The sequence below is a fragment of the Falco peregrinus genome, chromosome 6, assembly GCF_023634155.1.
Source record: "Falco peregrinus isolate bFalPer1 chromosome 6, bFalPer1.pri, whole genome shotgun sequence".
NCBI lineage: Eukaryota > Metazoa > Chordata > Aves > Falconiformes > Falconidae > Falco > Falco peregrinus.
The window spans coordinates 57,854,931-57,873,219 of NC_073726.1; the positions used below are offsets into that span (position 1 = coordinate 57,854,931).

An 18,289-nucleotide genomic window follows, 5' to 3' on the forward strand; every position below is an offset into this window, starting at 1 on the left:
AATAAGAATATATGCTAAAACTTCAGCTGATTAAAAATGAAAATGCTTTCCATGGTAAAAAAGTACTATCTGTTAAAAATAAATGTTAAAAATCCATGCAATGCAAAAAGTAAAAACTGTAAGTCAATGGTTTTAGAAAAAGTGGGAAATGGAAGCATTCAGGAATAAAGTAATGGGTCTGTTACAGTACTTGCTTGCGGAGTCACAAATAGGGTTGTATTGTGGATGTTTAAATATAGCAAACATTTTTCTGTCTCAGTCTGTTTGCCTATTGTCTTAGGTACAACCTGGTTTGACCAAAAGATTTCATTCAAAACTGGAATAGCAGGGTCTATTGACAGTCTTAAAATAGTTTGAAAGAAAGTGCATTGGAATCCTGAAACCAAGAAAAAGAATTGCTTTGGGTCAAGCCTGAGGTGCCTGTGCAGAACTTGGAAGAGAGCATCAGTAGGGGAATAGCAAGTAATCAGTTTAATGGACTCTTGTTCAGACTGTGCAATAGCATTGGGTCTGAAAAGTATGGAGACCAATACTAGAAGAACAGGTATGCTGTAGAAACTGGAGATTAAATGCTCTGAAAAGGTGGGTTGAGATCAACAGAGTGGTTACACTGGTTGATTTGTAACACAGCTTGCTTTATGCTTCACCCCAGCTACAGGTATCTTGCATAATTTAGAGACTACTGGTATTCACACAAACTATATAGGATATATAGCTAAAAGGAGACATTAACACTGGGTTTTAGGCAGGATTCAAAAAAGTCCTCCACTTTCCAAGTGGATCACTACTTTCAGAATAAAATGTCAGATGATATTCACTGTGAAATAACATGGGAATAAGATGACTTTACACGAATGTTAACTAAATCAGTATGGCTCTGTGCCACAAAACAAAGAGAAATTGCTCACTGATAGCATTTTTTCAGTTATTTTGGTACAGCTTTTACATATCAGATATCACAGAGGTCTAAAAAGCATCAAGGCTATTTATTCATGAGTAAATTATTCTACGTAACATTTAAACTATAAAATGAAAGGAGGGGAAACTTCTGAATAATTAAAATTGGTAGGAGTTAATTTTGTTCAGATGGTCTTCTAAAATGCTGTAAACGTAATTTGAGCTGAACTTGCAGTAAGAAACTTCTCTAAAGAAGCCAGTGTTTAATATCAGAAAAAAACTACTCAGATTTTTTGGCTTGTTTTTCTAAGACTTAAATGCCAGCTATTGAATACAATGTTACAGGACATGACTATTCAAGTTGACATACTGTACAAACCAACCAAAGTCAGCATGTACAGCATTTAGTCTGTTGCTGCACCTTTCACCCTGACCCATCAGTCCTAAATATTTTTGCATTTTAGATGCAGTCAGTATAACATAAAGGACATAATGTTGTCTAGTTTCACCAAGAGAAAAACAGAAGCACTACAATTTTTGGACAGGGTGACAACAAATCTTGTGTGATGTGACAAACTCATTTCAAACAGACAGAAGATTACGTCTGTTTTTATCGGTGGGGATGTATGATCTACTTGCTGCAGCTATTGTGGAGAGAAAGTATATGAAGTCCTTGCTAGGCCTTCCTCTACAATAACATCTAAGATATATTTGCATGGCCAATCCAGGTGCAGGATAGCAGGATGCAACTCCACGTTTGGTTCAGCTATAGCGTATGGTCAACAGTTGGCAGGCATGCTGTGTTTAGGCATTATGAGGTCTTCAAACACCACTTAAATTTCCATACCATATGTACTGTAATATCTAATCACCATGGGAGTAAAGTCTAATGTTTCAGCACAATTTATTTGTTGGCTGATAAAAAAATCAGCTAACATGCAAAATGCTATATGTGACTTGTGTTTGGTTGGGTTTTTTTAACCAAGACAGAGAAAACCACTATAATCTGCAGATTTTCTGCATTCTACCTCCCAGGCTTGCTTCCTCCTTCTCACTAGACAGGAACTGTAGACTTTTCCCTCTTCCAGAAAATGTAAACATTTTCAGACAAATAGTGTTAGCTGAACTCTCTCTCAAATGTTTGGAACATAGTATAGCTCCTAACAGAAGACACTTTAGAAATTAATTTTATATGGGAGATTAAATCATCCTGATACAAAAGAAATTCCGAACAGCTTATGTTTTGGGTTTTTTGGGGGGTTGTGGTTTTGTTTGGGGTTTTTTTTGCATTTCAGTAGTTCCATATTGCAATGTTAGTTTCAAACAGACTTGCATGGGAATCGCTGGAATCTTTGATACAATTAGATATTTTTCCCCCCTACTGAATTCTGTTCACAGTTAACTGGGGAAATATAATAATCATAACAAAACTAAGAAACTGAAGAATCAAGTTGCCTCCAGTGTGTGCTCCACAATGCCTTAAAGAATACGTATCTCTCACTTGTAATCCCATAACCTTTTCTTTTCAAAGCAAATTGACGCTGAAAGGTACAACTGTGTAAGCTCTTCACAACACAGCAAAGGGAGGTATTTTTTTCTCATTACAATTGCCATGACTATGTGCAATAATCCAAATATATTCAAATTTCAAAAGGGAATCATCCTATTCCTTCCTCTCAGCTCCAGCTATGCACTTGTGCAGGAAGTTATAGTCATGTAACCCCAGTGGAGAGCCTAATAAATTTTACAAAGATTAATTTTTTTTTCCAGTCTAGCTTCCTTAATCTCATGGTTGAAGCTCTAGGGAAAAGTGGGCAGGAATCCATGCTGGGGAAGAGGAGAAAAGAAAAGAAGTTGTGAGATTGTCCTCTTCAGTGCCAATCATTGGATGCATTTAGTTGTAGTACAAAATCACACCCTTTTACACAACTCTGGCAATGACAAGACAGTTTAAAGCATATGTAAATTGCACTTCATTTGCATCCACTCTGAGAACATTTTACCTTGCCAAGACTATGTGAAAAACCATAGTGCAAATAAAATGAATACCAAATACACACACTGTTGAATTCAGTTACCTGTAACTTCCTTTGATCAACCGTCTCTGTGGAAAACGTGCTGGATAAGGGCAATTTTATTCTATTTACTGAGAAGTCCTAGAAGGCAGTGAATTTAAACCTTTTTGATCAGTGGAGCCCTAAAGGTTGTACAGTTAAGTTGCAGTCTTCTGCGCAGAAAAAGTAAGCCTAATGATGGTAGTCTCACTTTTCCAAGCTCTTAGATTTCTCAGAAGCCGATGATGCAATTGGTAGATGTATCTTGAAAATTTGGATGAAAGCCTGAGAATCCGTTATTACAAATAAGTTAATATAGCTAATAAAAGTTGCATCAGCTTTTTTCAGTGTTCTACAGGATTTACAACCGGGATGTGCAAGCCCTAGCATAAAAATCTCACTGAACCAAACTGAATGTGGTTAAAAAGACATTCTCACTGGCAGTAACATAAATAATGAAATATGCTCAGATAATAGTGCATGACAACTGTCCCCTTAGGAGGTAGGTAAAAAATGTGGTCAGCTCACCCAGTAATCGCAATGAGAAGAAGTTTTAACAGAGGTAACGCTTTTAGTTGTACAGTCTTAGCTACCTATGTTTAAAAGCTGAAGGAAAACACAAAGTGTGAAAATTTTATTTAAATAACATGATTTTTTTCAGTCTTTGTTTTTAAATATTAGAAATTCCAGTCCAGTTTAAATTCCCTTTGGAGCAATAAAGAGGACATTTTTTTCCTTTTTTATGTCAGCTGTATCTGTGTTTTATCAATCTAAAAGGCTTTAACTTCCTGCAATACAGATTTTAGCATCTTTGCTGGCATACAAGTCTTCTAAGTTTTCATAAAATAACCACATGTGGACAAAGCTCAAAACACAGTCTCAGATTTCATTACAAGTTAAGGTTTCAGGCTTTTTTTAGACTGACCTGTCATCAGAGGTGCCCAGCAAGGGTTAGCTGAAAATGTATTTATAGCATTCTATATGCCTTTAACCAAATCCCAAGAACAAAGGTAGATTTCCTCCACCATAACCAGAACAATATAGCCCTCTCCATCTTTTCTGAGGGGTCTCTCATCAGCTTCTCTCCTTTGGTCGTGAATTATACCAACAGCCCTCCCTTACTGCCTTCTTACCCTGATAGAAGGTTGCATGGTGTTATGGTTGAGTCACTGCGCTGGACAATACAGGCCTACATTATTATTTCTGTCACAGATTTCCTATTTAGTCTTGGACAAATAATCTCTTTATTCCTTCGATGGTAAAATGAGGCTAACACATCTCAAACTCATAAGGATATTCTGAACATCAGTTGATTAGTCATTGTGAGATACTCTGATATTAGAAAACAGATGCTTCAAAAAAGCCAGTAAATATACAGCGATCTTTGATTTCTGGTCTTCCACAGCCTTTTTTTAAAAAAAGCTTTCCACTTAATAAATCCCAGCTGGATAAGTGTTCTTTTTCACTCAGCAGCTCTTGCATTAGTTTTCTAAGGTGGAGCCAATTTTCTTCCCTTCTCCTTTTTGGAGCTTTTTATCCTTTGCTGATTTAGTACAACATATCCTTTCCAAACATATTTATTTGCTGCTTTTTATCCTCATATTCCCAAGTGCCTTTTAAATGCATGTATATAGAAAACTTCAAACAAAGAAATAAGACTGCTGCAGGGATGCCACATAGCAGACAGATAAACAGGCTATTAAATAGTTAGCCATATGTTCCCTTCATGATCATTTGGAACACCCACCGTGGGAGAAATGGGAAAAATACCATATATCCTTTTAAGTGTAATTTGGGATAATTAACCATGGCAAATAATAAGGATTTTGGGATTTGTGTCTCATCCATAGTTGGTTGCAAAGTCAGCATCTTCTATGGTTGGTGTTGTAATGGAAACACAGAGAAGTATTCTACATACTAATTCGTCATGACCCATTTCAACAAAGTTCTACGTGGGGACTCCCAGCTGAGAACTAACAAGGCATGGTCCTAATAGTCTAAGAGAAACATGGAGGTAAGAATCCAGAGTGGGTGCACATACATACAACCTGTGTCAATTTAGAGAACGTTCTACATTGCTATCTATGATTTAGGGAATGCTCTTTCTGCTGACCTTGATTCTGCAATGAAGTCTATGAGGGTTTGCAGTCTTCTCTAGTAAAGACACTGATTCAGGACACTGTCTACATGGAAAAAAAACTATTAAAAGCTTTCATACAGCACAATTTGAAGTAGCCAGCAAAATAACACACCTACACTAAATAACAGCAACATCTTCATTTTCCTTCTATATTTTTTTCACATTTGTCTTAGGAATAAAGATTTCTCTCAGGAAATGGCAATCTTAAAAATTAGTTTTTCAGCTGCTCCCTAGTCTCCTGCTTTGCTCCATGTGTTATGGGGCACATATCTGACACAATGCTGCAATAACTTTCCTTCTGAAGTAGTAACTAGAAGTGGGGGAGGGGATGCTGATCCTGGTTTGCTGCGTACTAACTCATCTGTATAATTTTCACATAAATGAGCAAAACAACCCAGCTTCTTCTATTCCTGTCTCCCCTGTTAACAAAGGAAGTGTGTTTCGTACACTGGGGATATAAAGACAGAAGGCAGCAGGTAAGAACAGGAGGGCTATGCTGAACTGTGAATCTGTCTGGCTTTGTCAGTTATCGTAAAGAGTTATAAAATCTGTTAGTATTCAACTCCAGCTATTGGCAGCTGGCAGTGCAGTTAATGGACCAAATGATGCCTCAGAGGCATTTTTCTGCCCGATTAACTCCAGGAAATTTAACACCTGTGTAAAAAGTATCCCCCCCCCCTCCCCCCCAATAATTAAAAAAAAAAATAATTCTCAGTAGAACATTTTTCCAAGGCAGCATCCATGTCACATCAAAACCAGCTTTCTCCAGCACCCAGGCAAGCAGCAGCGGCCCAAGAAAGAAAAGTTATTTGAAAACATGAATTCACCAGAGGCTTATTTTATATAGGTAACAGTGATGTATGTAGAGGGGAAGAGTTGATGGATATCTAATGTTTATTTGTAATCATCATTCTATTCTCCCACCTTCAAAATAACAAGTAGCAAACTGATGGTGTTAGCAGTCAGATACTCCAAATGAGGATGCAGAGTTGTGGGACAAGAACAACTGAAATGAAGGTGGTGATTTTATCTGTCATCTTTTTGGACTTAAGCATATCTTGCCGAGTACCTGCCATATTCCCAAATACAAGGGACCATAGTAGTTTATTGCCTGGCTTTCACTGACAGGAACCAAACATCCATTGCAACAAATGTACAAACTGCCATTTAAAAATTACATTATAGATGAAACTCTACAGAGCATTAAAGCTTTCTCTGGGTCCTCTGTGCTCTGTCTACGAAGAATGATGTGCAGCTCGGAATACTTCAGGATAGTTTTTACTGGGACATTGTGGTGTTTGGGGTAAAGTTCATTTTATTTCATATTGTAAAGCTGCACTCTGAGGTCCCAGTGAGACACCTGTTTTGAACTGTGCCATGTACTCATTCACATTTAATACTGTTTTACATCATGTTTAAATATGTAATCCTGTTTAAATCTATCAGGTGCTACCTAATATGAATAAAAATATCACCATTTGACTCAGCAACATAGACAGGGGATTAGACTAGTTGACTAAATTGGTCTGCCGCCTGGCTATGAGTCAGCAGAAATGAAGACCCTTAGAATTTAAAATGCTGTGTAATTTGCAGGACTACATTTATTAGTTGAGAATAAATGCATAATAACGTATATCTATAAAACTGTGTGGGTATTCCAGGGCAAAACTCTTTACCCCCTTAATGCTGCATTGTACTCCTGGCTGCTAGTTTCTGCACAAAACCCTATTTTTAAACTAGTTAATTAGTATCTAGTTATCATGTCTTACATCTGGCAAGTGTAAGAAATATTTCACCTAGGTAGTTAAAATGTTCAATTTGGAAGCTGTTTTATACATAAATATACCATCCATATTACTCAAGGTATGTGCATAATGAGAGAGTGTGGAAAGATTTCAAAGCATTGAAGAACTAATAGTCTTCAAGGTAAGGCAAAAATGCCAGTGCTCTTCCCTTAATACCAAAAATGGGGAAGAGCACTGGCATGACCTACATCGAAAATGGCAAACTGAAAAAAACCAACATACCAAACCCTATGAAATTATCAAGCAGCTACTCATTCCGCAGAGTTTACAGTAGAAAATACAGACTATGGCTGGATCTGAATCTGAATTGAAATTTTCAGCAACTGAATTGCAGAGCAGAAGGGAAAAAAAATGAAGAAAATAAGGAAGAAAATTCAAACCTGAAAGATTTTATCTGTCCTCAGAGAAGCACTTTTTAAATAAGTTGTTAACTAGTTATAACTCCACACTGTATCACTGTGACAATTTCTCCAGCCAAGGCAACTAATTCTTTGTGCACTCAGGAGGGGAGGAATATGTCCCCAAATATTTTATGACCTCTTATGAGGAAATGAAGGGTAGCCCCATCTCTCTTATTCTTACCTGTCTGTGATTATTTCAGTGGGCTCTGTGAAGACCTACTGCAATTGGTTTGCCACCTTACTGAATACAAATAATTTCCTATTAATTGTGCCACCTGCTTTTGAAAAAGGTTTGGAAATTATATATATATATATATTTTTGTTTAAAAACCATTGTTATATTATGGCAATATTCCACCATATTCTCACCAAATTTATTAGTATCAGCAGCATCCACCACAACCCAACTCTTCCCTCTGCTCAGCAGGCTGCCTTCTCAGTGGATGATAAAACTTGGCATGGATAAAGAGTAAATCTTACTAGCGATGCCCACACGTGCTGTGCAAGGGCTTGTACTTGATCTACAGTGCTGAAGGAAGACATGCAATCTGATTACAAAAGGGAATTTTGTAAAGGGTTCATCTCTATGGTTGTTCAGTCTGCACACGCAGAGTTTGCACATCTATTTTTTTAAAAGGTTTGAGAAAAAATCTGCTTCAGCCCATTCTGATTTCCAGGCATAGCCACAGGAATTTAAGAAAGCAGGGCTTTCCTTTTCCTGCTTTTTCATGCTTGGTAATACTAAAAGCACTTTACTGTTTCGACTTGCTAATTAAAAATCACTGTAAGTATTAACTCCCCTAAAAAGGTAACTTATTCAGGCGTAGTACTGCACAATGATATATGATATTTTGCACTTCTGTTATAAAAATAGGGAACTACTGTGATTTCTCACAATATGACAGCAGCAGGGAAACACTAAGTTTTTAACAGTAATGACATTAGGTGGTACTCTTCCTGATGTTAGGGGTCTAATTCTTACTGATTAGAGTACTACTGTAAAGGCAACATAAAGAGGTTTTTAGATGTTTGAACACTACCATACAGTTTCATTCCCTATTTTGCATCCTGAACCATGCTCCCCAGTAGCCTAACTTGCTTGCATGTTAGAATGCTCCTGAGCTCCAGCTGGAGCCAAATCCAGAAGCTGTCCTTGTAAGGAATTCTGAGCACACTTCAGATGTGGTTGCAGACCATGCCTAGAGCAGCCTATTCTAATTGCATCCTGACAGTATTTCCCAAGCATGGGAAATATTGAGCATGCGTGAAATACTGTCAGCAACAAACTATTAAAATACAGTTCTGGCAAACTAAACATCAGCTTTAACATTATATGGCCACCTATCACAGAATCACAAGATGTTTGAGATTGGAAGGGATCCCTGGAGACCATCTGGTCCAAACATTTGCTCAAGCAGGCACACCTAGAGCTGTTGTCCAGATAGCTTTTGAATACCTCCAAGATGTGAGACTCCACAACCTTTCTAGGCAACCTGTGCCAGTGCTTGGTCACTGTTACAGTAAAAAAAAGTGTTTTCTGATTTTCAGATGGAGCCTGCTGTGTTTCAGTTTGTGCGCGTTGCCTCTGGTCCTGTCAGCTAAAGGAGATGGAATAGCCTGCAGTGAGCCAAGTACATGGAAGCTAATCCACATATTTTATTCCTGTTCCCAAATGAAATGTGTAGCACAGGACTATCCTTCACAAAATATTTTGTTTGTTTCAGGGAAAGAAAGATGCAAGTCTTGCAGCTCATGGTCAAATGCCCTCAGCACTGTCAGCCACTCCTTGATACAAGGTTTGGCATTGATCACGTCTTTATTTCCAAAGGTGTAAAGTATTACTGTCAGTCAACTTGACAAGATTTTTCTTTTGAAATTTAGCCTTCAAACCCAGAAATCTCAACAGCCAGTATTGCACAAATTTTTAAAACTGGGCAGTAGCTAGGACCTACTGCTTTTAACTCTCTTTTAACCTGTGCCTGAGCTGCTACATTCTTTATTGATTCTTTAAATGGCTGCTACAGCTAATTTATTGCCTTTCCCAGAATTACAACCTATTATTACTATTATTATTCATTTACTTAATTGTTTCTTTTTGCTTCGATGGTGGAAGATAATAGCCATGTCATGGTGATGCAGCACTAACTCTGGGAACCAGCCCTGGTGATGTCATGGCTATGTCATCACAGCAGACAGAATGTTGGCAGTGGCCACGGAACAGAGGAGTCATTGACACAGCAACCCAGAACAGGTATCAAAATGGTTGTGCCAGGCCAGTATGTAGGTGAGGAGGCTGAGATGAGCAAGGGCTGAGAGGAGAGGGCAGGGACAGAAGAGACTACCTGTGGTGGTGGCAGCATGGCAGAGGGGAGTTGAGACAGGACAAGGAGGAGTTAACTTTTCTTGCTTCTCCAGACACCATAAGGGCATGTGACCAAACCGTGGCACACTGCTGTCCGCTCCCTCCTTGGCCACTAAGCCAGAGAGATTCAATGCACTGCAGGATGGATTCCATTCCTACCTATATTCCATCGTGGTCTCACAGGGAGCTGGAAGGACCCCACAGCCCTGGGCAAAGGGAGTTCCGCACCTGTTCTCCCCAGTTGGCCAAGGGCTAGGTCCTTGCTACTCCAAGCACTGTAGTGGCTGTGTCATGGCAGGTAGACCACTAGTGGTGGCCCAAACCACCATGGAACTGGTGATATGGGGGGCTCAGGAGGGATGTCTCCTGGCTGTCAGGGAGAGGTGGGATGGACAGCCGTGGTGTGAGGCTGGAGAAGCCCTGGGCAGGGAGGCTGGGGCTGCTTGTGGCAGTGGTGTGACTGCTCCATTTGTTGATTCTCCTATTACAACCTCAGCTTTGGTGAAAGATACAAGGTCATGGTTTACTCCTGTCATGTCCCTCTTCTGCTCCAAGATGGAGAGTGTCATGACTTCCTACAAGGACATCTACCTAAGCATTATGGAAACATGTATAGCCCCTGTCTCTACCCTGTCATTGTCCCACAAGCATCTGGATGATGCAAGCAGCCATTGAGAAAGGGAGCTCCACACTGCCCACCTTCTCCATCTGAAACTTATAACAATTTTTTCTGTTTATGAAATATGAAAAAATTCATATACCTATTGGCTGTTTTTTGCTGTCTTCTTTGGGAAACCTTTTGGGGCTTTTCCTTTTGCATAAGGATTGCATAAGCCTCAATTTCTTAGGAAGCTGGGCTAAAAAATTCAGAACATATTAGGTGTCATATCTAAAAATAGAGTCTGCAAGCATGGATATGTAAAACAGTTTGCTGCCTTTTTTTAGCAATGTAGCAAATGTGTGTGATAAAGGAAGGAGCAGGTCCTTCAGCAGGGTAACTGAACCCAGCTGGCTCCTTCTGAGCTTGTAAGAGTCCCTTTCACATCTAGACTTTAAACCTCTGATGGGCTCTCTAGGATGCAGGAATGAAAAAATCTAGGATGCAGAAGAGACAGCACAGCAGAAAAGCTGAAGGACTCATTTTATTTATAGGCACCCACTGTTACACCCTATAATAATTAATTCCATTGGTAGGGCTGAGATCAGTTTATCCTTACCAAAAAAGTGGAAGGAAAATCCTCAAGTGAAACAGCAGAAAATGCTCTCATTATGTCCCTACAATGCCTAGACTGAAAAAATTTTGCTACCATCCTGATAGGACTGCTACTATCACAAGAGCAGCTGAACCACTCTAGCAAAATAAATTTTTTTACAAGATGAGCATGTGCGATGTACTGTGAAACTGCATGCGGGGACCTGTGCTTTTAAGAATAAGGAACATAGCTCATGGCAGCCAGCTGACCTACATTTACAGTTGAAGATGTAAAGTTGACCCACAGCTAACCTACAACACAGGAGTGCTAGTTAAATGGACCATGTCTCTTAAAACAATAAACTGAGCAGGAGCAGCAGCATGGGAACAGGTTTGTTTTACTGCCATATGTAAGCAGCAAACCAGTTCAGTACAGCATGCTGAGCCACTGCTGGCGGGGAAACACAACTCAGAGTAACTCCTGCCTCCTCAATATGCTGTGTTGTGGGAAGAAAAGCACACTCTTGGTATGTGGAGGTAAACCCAGGCTTGGTGGCTCTCCCAGCAGTGAGATGGCAGCGTGGGCTGAGCTAGACAACCCAGATGAATGTTGGGGCCTTGATGCAGGCAGTAAGGCTGTGGCAAAGCCAGTGCTGCTGTGCTGTCACTGCCGCCAAGCCCACGGTATCAAAGCTCACACAAGCAGTGGCCCAGCCGCAAACACAGCTTGCCATGTGAGCATGGATAACCTTCAAAAAAAGCAAGGGGATAAACAGTGCATTTGTAGTGTTGCTAGGACATTAAGAGAGGGGAGAAGGAGACAGAAGCAAAACCTTCCCCAGACGCAGTGGCAATAAATCGCATCAGCATAAGGAGAGAATCTTGCACACATGGGACCAGATTTTTAAGCCCCACCAAACAAAGTAGATCTGTTGAGATCAGCACAGCGCTGCTTCATACTGCATGAGGATCTCCCTGCTGGCATAAATGAACCTTTAGAAAAACAGGCTCCCATTTAGTTTGCTGAGTCCTGCCTCAAATACACTGACTTTTTTTTGCATAGCTTTCCCTTTCCCTCCGGGGATCTGCACAGTCATATGACCCCTAAAGAGCACATGAGCAATTACTACTACAGTGGAAAAGGAAAGATGTAAAAGAAAAATTGAAAGTTACTACAAAACAATGTGTGTCCTAAACCTGCCTATTAAAGACAAACCATAACTCTTATTTAAGCTACCTTGCCTGTGGTTAAATTACCTCACATTGACATTTCATCCCTGGCAAGCATGAGTGACAGTTCTGTAGTTTGGAGTTTTACAAGACAGAGCCAGAGCAAGAAAAATAACTCTGCTGTGCTCAATAAGTGTATGTAAATAACCACAACAGGAAACCATCATTAATAAAGTCCAGTCAGAAAGACATCTCCCTGATCACTCAATGTTACTTTCAATTTCATTTTTATTTTTTCAGAAATCTAACCATCTTTTTTTTTAAACTTTCACACAGACAAGACTTTTCCTGGGACCAGCAGCTCCTGCCTTGCTCAAGACCACCATGTCTGGTCTGGTGAGATCAAGTAGTGTCAAGAAAAATTAAGTCCAAATCTCCATGAGATAAAGCATTCACTACACTTCAATATAGGAACAGGTGTCTGACTTCACTGTCAAGATGATATCATTCACAGAATATAAGAATAATTGTACAAACACAGACCAAAGGTTCCCCTAGTTTAGTATGCTTTGTATGCATATTTTAGTATGCAGCAGGAGAACATAAGTACTATTTTGGGAAGGATTACAAGGAGCAGCATAAATTCTGGGTGATATTTTCCTGAAATAATCTTCTAGCTTCAAGTCATGTAATAGCTTGAAGGAACTGACATAAAGGGTGTATGTACAGCATCACGTTCAACAGCCACAAATACATCTATTCTCTGAATTTTTTTTGGTCTGTTTTGAACCCCTTTCTGCTTTTGGCCTCCTCAAAACCCTGTGGTGCTGAGTTTCACAATTATATGCTCTGGGGAAAGGTGTTGCTTTCAGTTTGTATTAAAGCTAATTTATTATAGCTTATAAATTCACTGGGTGCCCTTTAGTTCTTGTGTTGTGAGAAATAACAAGTAGTCATTTCCTATTCACTTCTCTACTCCACATCTTTTATAGATCTGCATAATATCTGCTGCTTTTTTTCCCCCAAGTTAATGAAACCATTAGTACTTCCTCCCATATAAAACACTCTATACCTTAAATCACACTCGCTCTCCTTCTCTCTAATCTTCCTAGTTCTGTGCAGTAGTCAAGATTGAAAACACACCAGGAATTTATACAGTAGTAGAACAATGCTTTCCATCTTATTCCAGTCTTTTCTCAGTAACCCTTAACATTCTCTTTGCCTTTTTCACCTCTGTGCAACGGTGAGCTGATGTTTTCATAGATCTACACAAGGCAATGGTAAGATGTCTTTTAGAACCCGTCACAGAACGGCAAAGAACACTGAGAAGATAAAGACACTTAGGGTCTGAAAGGAGGGTGATTGTGACACTTCTGAAATTGTGAAAAGTAGAAATGTGGCAGTTTTGCAGTAAGCTGGATTGATTTCTTGTGAGACACCTACCTACATAGTCTTGGTTGCTATAAAGTAGCATGGAGAATTCCTCCATTGCGGCACAACGGTAGGGGGATAGGTGAGCACTGGACCTGAATTGGGTGGGTCAGTCAAACACAGATCCAACTAAGTGATTTGGAATATCTGATTAAGACCGCAGGGCCTAGCAGTAGAGACGGAAACCAAATCAGTTTTAAAGGAGGACTTGTGAATCTGGGGGCAAATGACCCTTTATGATAGTAGGTATACAGTTCTGTAATGTAACGTGGGTCACTGGAGAATGATATTCCAGGCTACAATTAGATGAAAAATGATGAACAAAGGAAGAGGTGGAAGATTAAAGAAGGAAAAGAAATCATAGTGGGAAAGGTTTCAAGAGAAGAGATTTTTACAACAAGAAATAACACAGAGGACATTTTGGACAAATTGTTTACACTACATTGTATCTTTAAATATATGCACCAAGTAGGGTCCCTAATTAGCTGTTCTTACTTCTGTAACCAGATTTAAATTTTTCTTGATGCTTAACGCATGAAAAGAAGCCTGAAACGTATTTTATGGGAAAAGTGATATACAAGCAATGCAGAGCATGAGTGACAAAGTAATTATGTTGCCTGAACTACCAACACCAAGCCATGAAATATACATTTTTAAGTATCTTGGAGATGCTCACTGACTTAGCATAAGATCCCCCACTTCATCCCAGACAATGCAGGTCTCAGAAGAAAAGATGGGAGAGAAAAAACCACCAAAATGCCAAACAGAAAAAACCCCACACTCAAAACAAATCTTCCAGCTTAAACGCTGAGTTTTGAAGGAATACATTTCATCCACACAGTGCTGGACCTGTGTGCATGAAATTCGGCATCACCCATACAGATGCTGAATTTTTAAGCAGATCAACCCTTTCCCTTACTGTCTTGAACATGCCTTTGCTTTCCTGCTGGAACCTTCAGAAGTAAATGGCTTGGGAACCCCTCTGTTGATCAGGGCCAGCGCTCAATTTTTTCTTATGTGAATCTAGCACTCTCATTCAGCTTTGTTTTTTGTGTAAATTCTAATATATCTCCTTAGTAACTCTGAAAATGGCCTCCATGCTGAACCGGAATACTAGACCAGAAGAGGAGGTTACTGTGCCACATATGCTGAAATAGCATTTGCAGGCTTATAGTTATTTTAGTGGTAGTGCACACCTCAGAACAGACATGTGTGTGCCACCTAGATTCAGAGGGAACACAGATATGTGCAGAAACATGAGCCTGGAATTTGTTTTATCAAGCCTGAAGAGGATGAGATAAACCATAGCAGACAAATAAGAAGGCTTCAGGCAGGAGAACAGAAATAATGCAAGTTTTGGAACAAGAGAGAAATGCAAACACTGATGGGCCGCTCCAAAATAAGACTTTCAATAGACACAAGTTTAAGCAAAACAAACTACAGTATTGAATTCAAACAGTTCAGTTGCTGCCAAATGCATCAGTCTAGTTGAAGGCAATGCTGCTTAATGGGCAGCAGTGTAATCCATAGCTCTGACAACCATTTCACTCCTTGACAAGGTCTTGGAAAGGAGAACTGAAACTGCAGGAAGGTGTCCTTCTGAACATAGGCGATAGCATTGCTATTGATCTTCATTGTTTACCTTTGTAGTTGGCTTTACAGCTTCTGAATACTTAAAAAGCTGTAAGAATTCTTTAATTGGCTTCTTATAATTCTTCGGGTCAGAGGGAAGAGTTAGAAGTTTGGATTTAAGATCTAGAGAGTTAAGCAACTACAATCACGCAGCAAATGAAAATGTAGACAGTGGGCAAAATATCAATTAAAAAAGTCTACTATCCATCACTTCATTATTACCTCAGTTCTTTTGACTGGTTTAACTAGAACTGCTCTGCACTAAGACAGACCTTAAAATGTAATGATATTTAGATCCCAAACATTGTTAATTTACTTTCTTTAGCCTTTCATAGAAGTTGCATCTCCTTCGGCTTTTTTTCTTCCGGTTGATCCTGACACAATCAGGCATGGCTATTGGAATAATATGTCTATCAAGTGGAGCCCGATCCTCATTTAGAAACAAAACCAAACAGCAAGCCATTGTCTTAATTTGGAATTGAACCTAAAAAAATAGCGTTAGAGATCCAATAATGTTCTGTCTGTTTTTCCAGTCATTTTTCATTTCAGAGTTCTCTATTTTCTTTTCAATGTGAAAAAACCCACAGAAATGCTGAAAGGATTCCACCTCCCCAGCAATTCTGGTCTAGTTTTTCCAGTCTAAGAGGAGGGGGCAAAACAAACATCAGCCAAACCTTTGGATGCTTACATGAACTAAACTACCAAGACTTTCAAGTTGTGCCAGCTCTGAGCAGTGTAAAAGGGTTTGGACTTCTCAGATATGCTCTTTCTTTGTTGTGAGAAAAAGGAGCAAACATCAATGTGGGCTGTTCTTTTTTTGCCTACTTTTCTTATTGTTGTTATAATTGTCTTGAAGAAAGATAAACAAAAGCAAGAGAAGTATGGATTTCAGCGTGCTTCCTGAAGAGCTTTGTGTTCAAACTTTCATCCTGTGCATCATCAAGCAACTGCTTTCCACTTCTACATGTCTGTGTCTGTTAACACACCCACATTGCAATCCTGTAAGATCATACACAATTATGTCACTCACAGTTACTGCTTCCAGTCATATGTCAATCACAGTTACTTCCCTGTCTACCCTGGGTGGCTGTCAATCTCTTACCAGGGCAGAATCACTTTAACCTGCTCTAAGAATTTATGCCTTTTGTCATGACTGTAGTCCAGAAATATCCTCTGCTAATAACAGGTGTTGGCAGTATAGAATCATGGAATGGTTTGGGTTGGAAGAGACCTTGTCCTGACATGCTTGGATGTTATTCAGTATTGTTTCAACTGTATTTCTTCTCATCATCCTCCTTTAAGCAGGTTACTTTTATTCTAGTTTAGAAAAAAACCTTAGTTCCCTGTTCAACTGCTTTCAGCAGCGCTCTGATAAACCCAACCTCTTTATAAAACTGGTGTTCTGCAGTAGTTTTTAAGCCTGTTCTGCAAAGGGAGAAAAACATCTCAAATATTACATGCTTGGATGCTAGCTTTATTTGTTGTCACCCAGTATGTGAGCAGAGAAGCCCGCTATCAATTTCTGATTTCTGCTTTAAAAAATCAGCTTCAAGGGGAAGTCAAAGAGAATTTCACCTTATGAAAACAGGCATGAATTGATTGACTTTACTGGGACAATACCCACTCGTTTCACACGAAGACCTGGCCTACCATTTGGACAGAGCCAAGAGATGTAAGACCTCTCCCCACACAGCCTCATGTATTTTTCACTGACACGTGCCAAAGTTTCCACACCTCAGAAGGCATATCGGGTATGAATTTCCTAGGAAGGGCTATGTTCAAATGGGCTACATTCCCTTCCTTGGGTACTTGGGATGCTGTGGGTGTCGTTGCACATGCCTTCTCCCATTTCAGATGTGTCCAGCCCTTCCTTTTATAGCCTATTACACAATAGTGCCGTGCAGCTCATTTAATTTAATCCTTAAGTGCTTTAACACAAACGATGTGATAAAATACAAAGTATTAGAAGTTGCTATCAACAGAAGTAAAACTGTCAACTGGATAAAAGACAGCCCTTCTTAAAACATACATTTTCAATAGCAGCTATGGAAATGCAGTACAAAGATACTTTTTTTTAGAACAAAGTTTGGTCTAAGCATGAAAGTTGCCCTTTAGTAGATTAGGTCTACTAAATAGGCCCTCCACTTTGTTTTAAAAGCAATCAGAGAAGCTTGAGAGTGCTCACTGGAGGATGCTGTCTTCTTGCTGTAACACAAAGGAGGAGCAGCTCTAGTTGCAGTAGAAGCACCAGTGATATTACTACCTGCAGCAGGGGAAATATTCTACTTTCCCCTAGCCCCTGTTGCAGAGGAGAGAATCAAATACTCAATTACCTTCGATGTTAAGTATCTGCTTCTAATCGTCTGAATTTCTCATGGTTACATGCACAATCATCTGCTGTCTTAAGCATTTAAAAAATATGGGCACTTGGGCCAAGTTCACTACACACCAACACCAGTCAAATAGGTTGCAATCTGTAACCACCTCACTCTTTCTCCTCCTCCTTCAACTTAAAATGAATGAAACAAATCATCCTGATAATGATCAGAGTGGCTTGTATATGAACATTCACTCTTCCATTTATCATTTCTGTATTTCTTTTTCATCGTGACTTGATAGTGTCCAGTGAAGACGAGCAGATCCCCTCCACTACCACTTTATCATCAGGCTGTTTTGCCAGAAGCTGAATGGCCACCAGTAGTTAACAATGCTGTCAGTGATATCTAGAGCAAAAGTATGATGTTTAAAATGTGCACAGCTTGAACAGGGCATATATCCTTGTTAACACAGGATCTTCAACTTCCTGAAGTTTATCAAAATAAGTCTGCTTTGAGAATTACTGCTTAATGAAGTATTAGTACAGATAGCAAAGCAGGTCCTACCCCATATGTTGTAATATCTATTTAAAAGTCAAGTCCAGCCGACCAGGACGAAATGGTATAAACAGGGATTTCAGAAGAGCTCTGGTTTGATTCAGGCAACTATTCACAGATGTTAACTCCTTGTTCTTGAAATTTCTACCCCGTGGTGTTGAAGTTCCGCATTAGTCCTGTTGCATACAGATTATTAGTCTCTTTGTCTGTTCATAGGCTTCCTTCATCTTTACATTTCCCAGCTTCTCATGTTCGGAAGCCTATCATTACATTACATGCTACGAAATAGAGAACAACACAGTGGAGTGACAAACAGCCTCTAGAGACATTCG

At 39.4% G+C, this 18,289-nt stretch overlaps 1 protein-coding gene across 3 annotated transcripts in view; it reads right to left on the reverse strand.

Moving 5' to 3' along the window:
- The window catches only part of GRAP2 (GRB2 related adaptor protein 2), a 119,128-nt gene that overhangs the window by 53,899 nt on the left and 46,940 nt on the right, over positions 1 to 18,289 (reverse strand). The gene's annotated exons all lie outside the window — the stretch shown is intronic.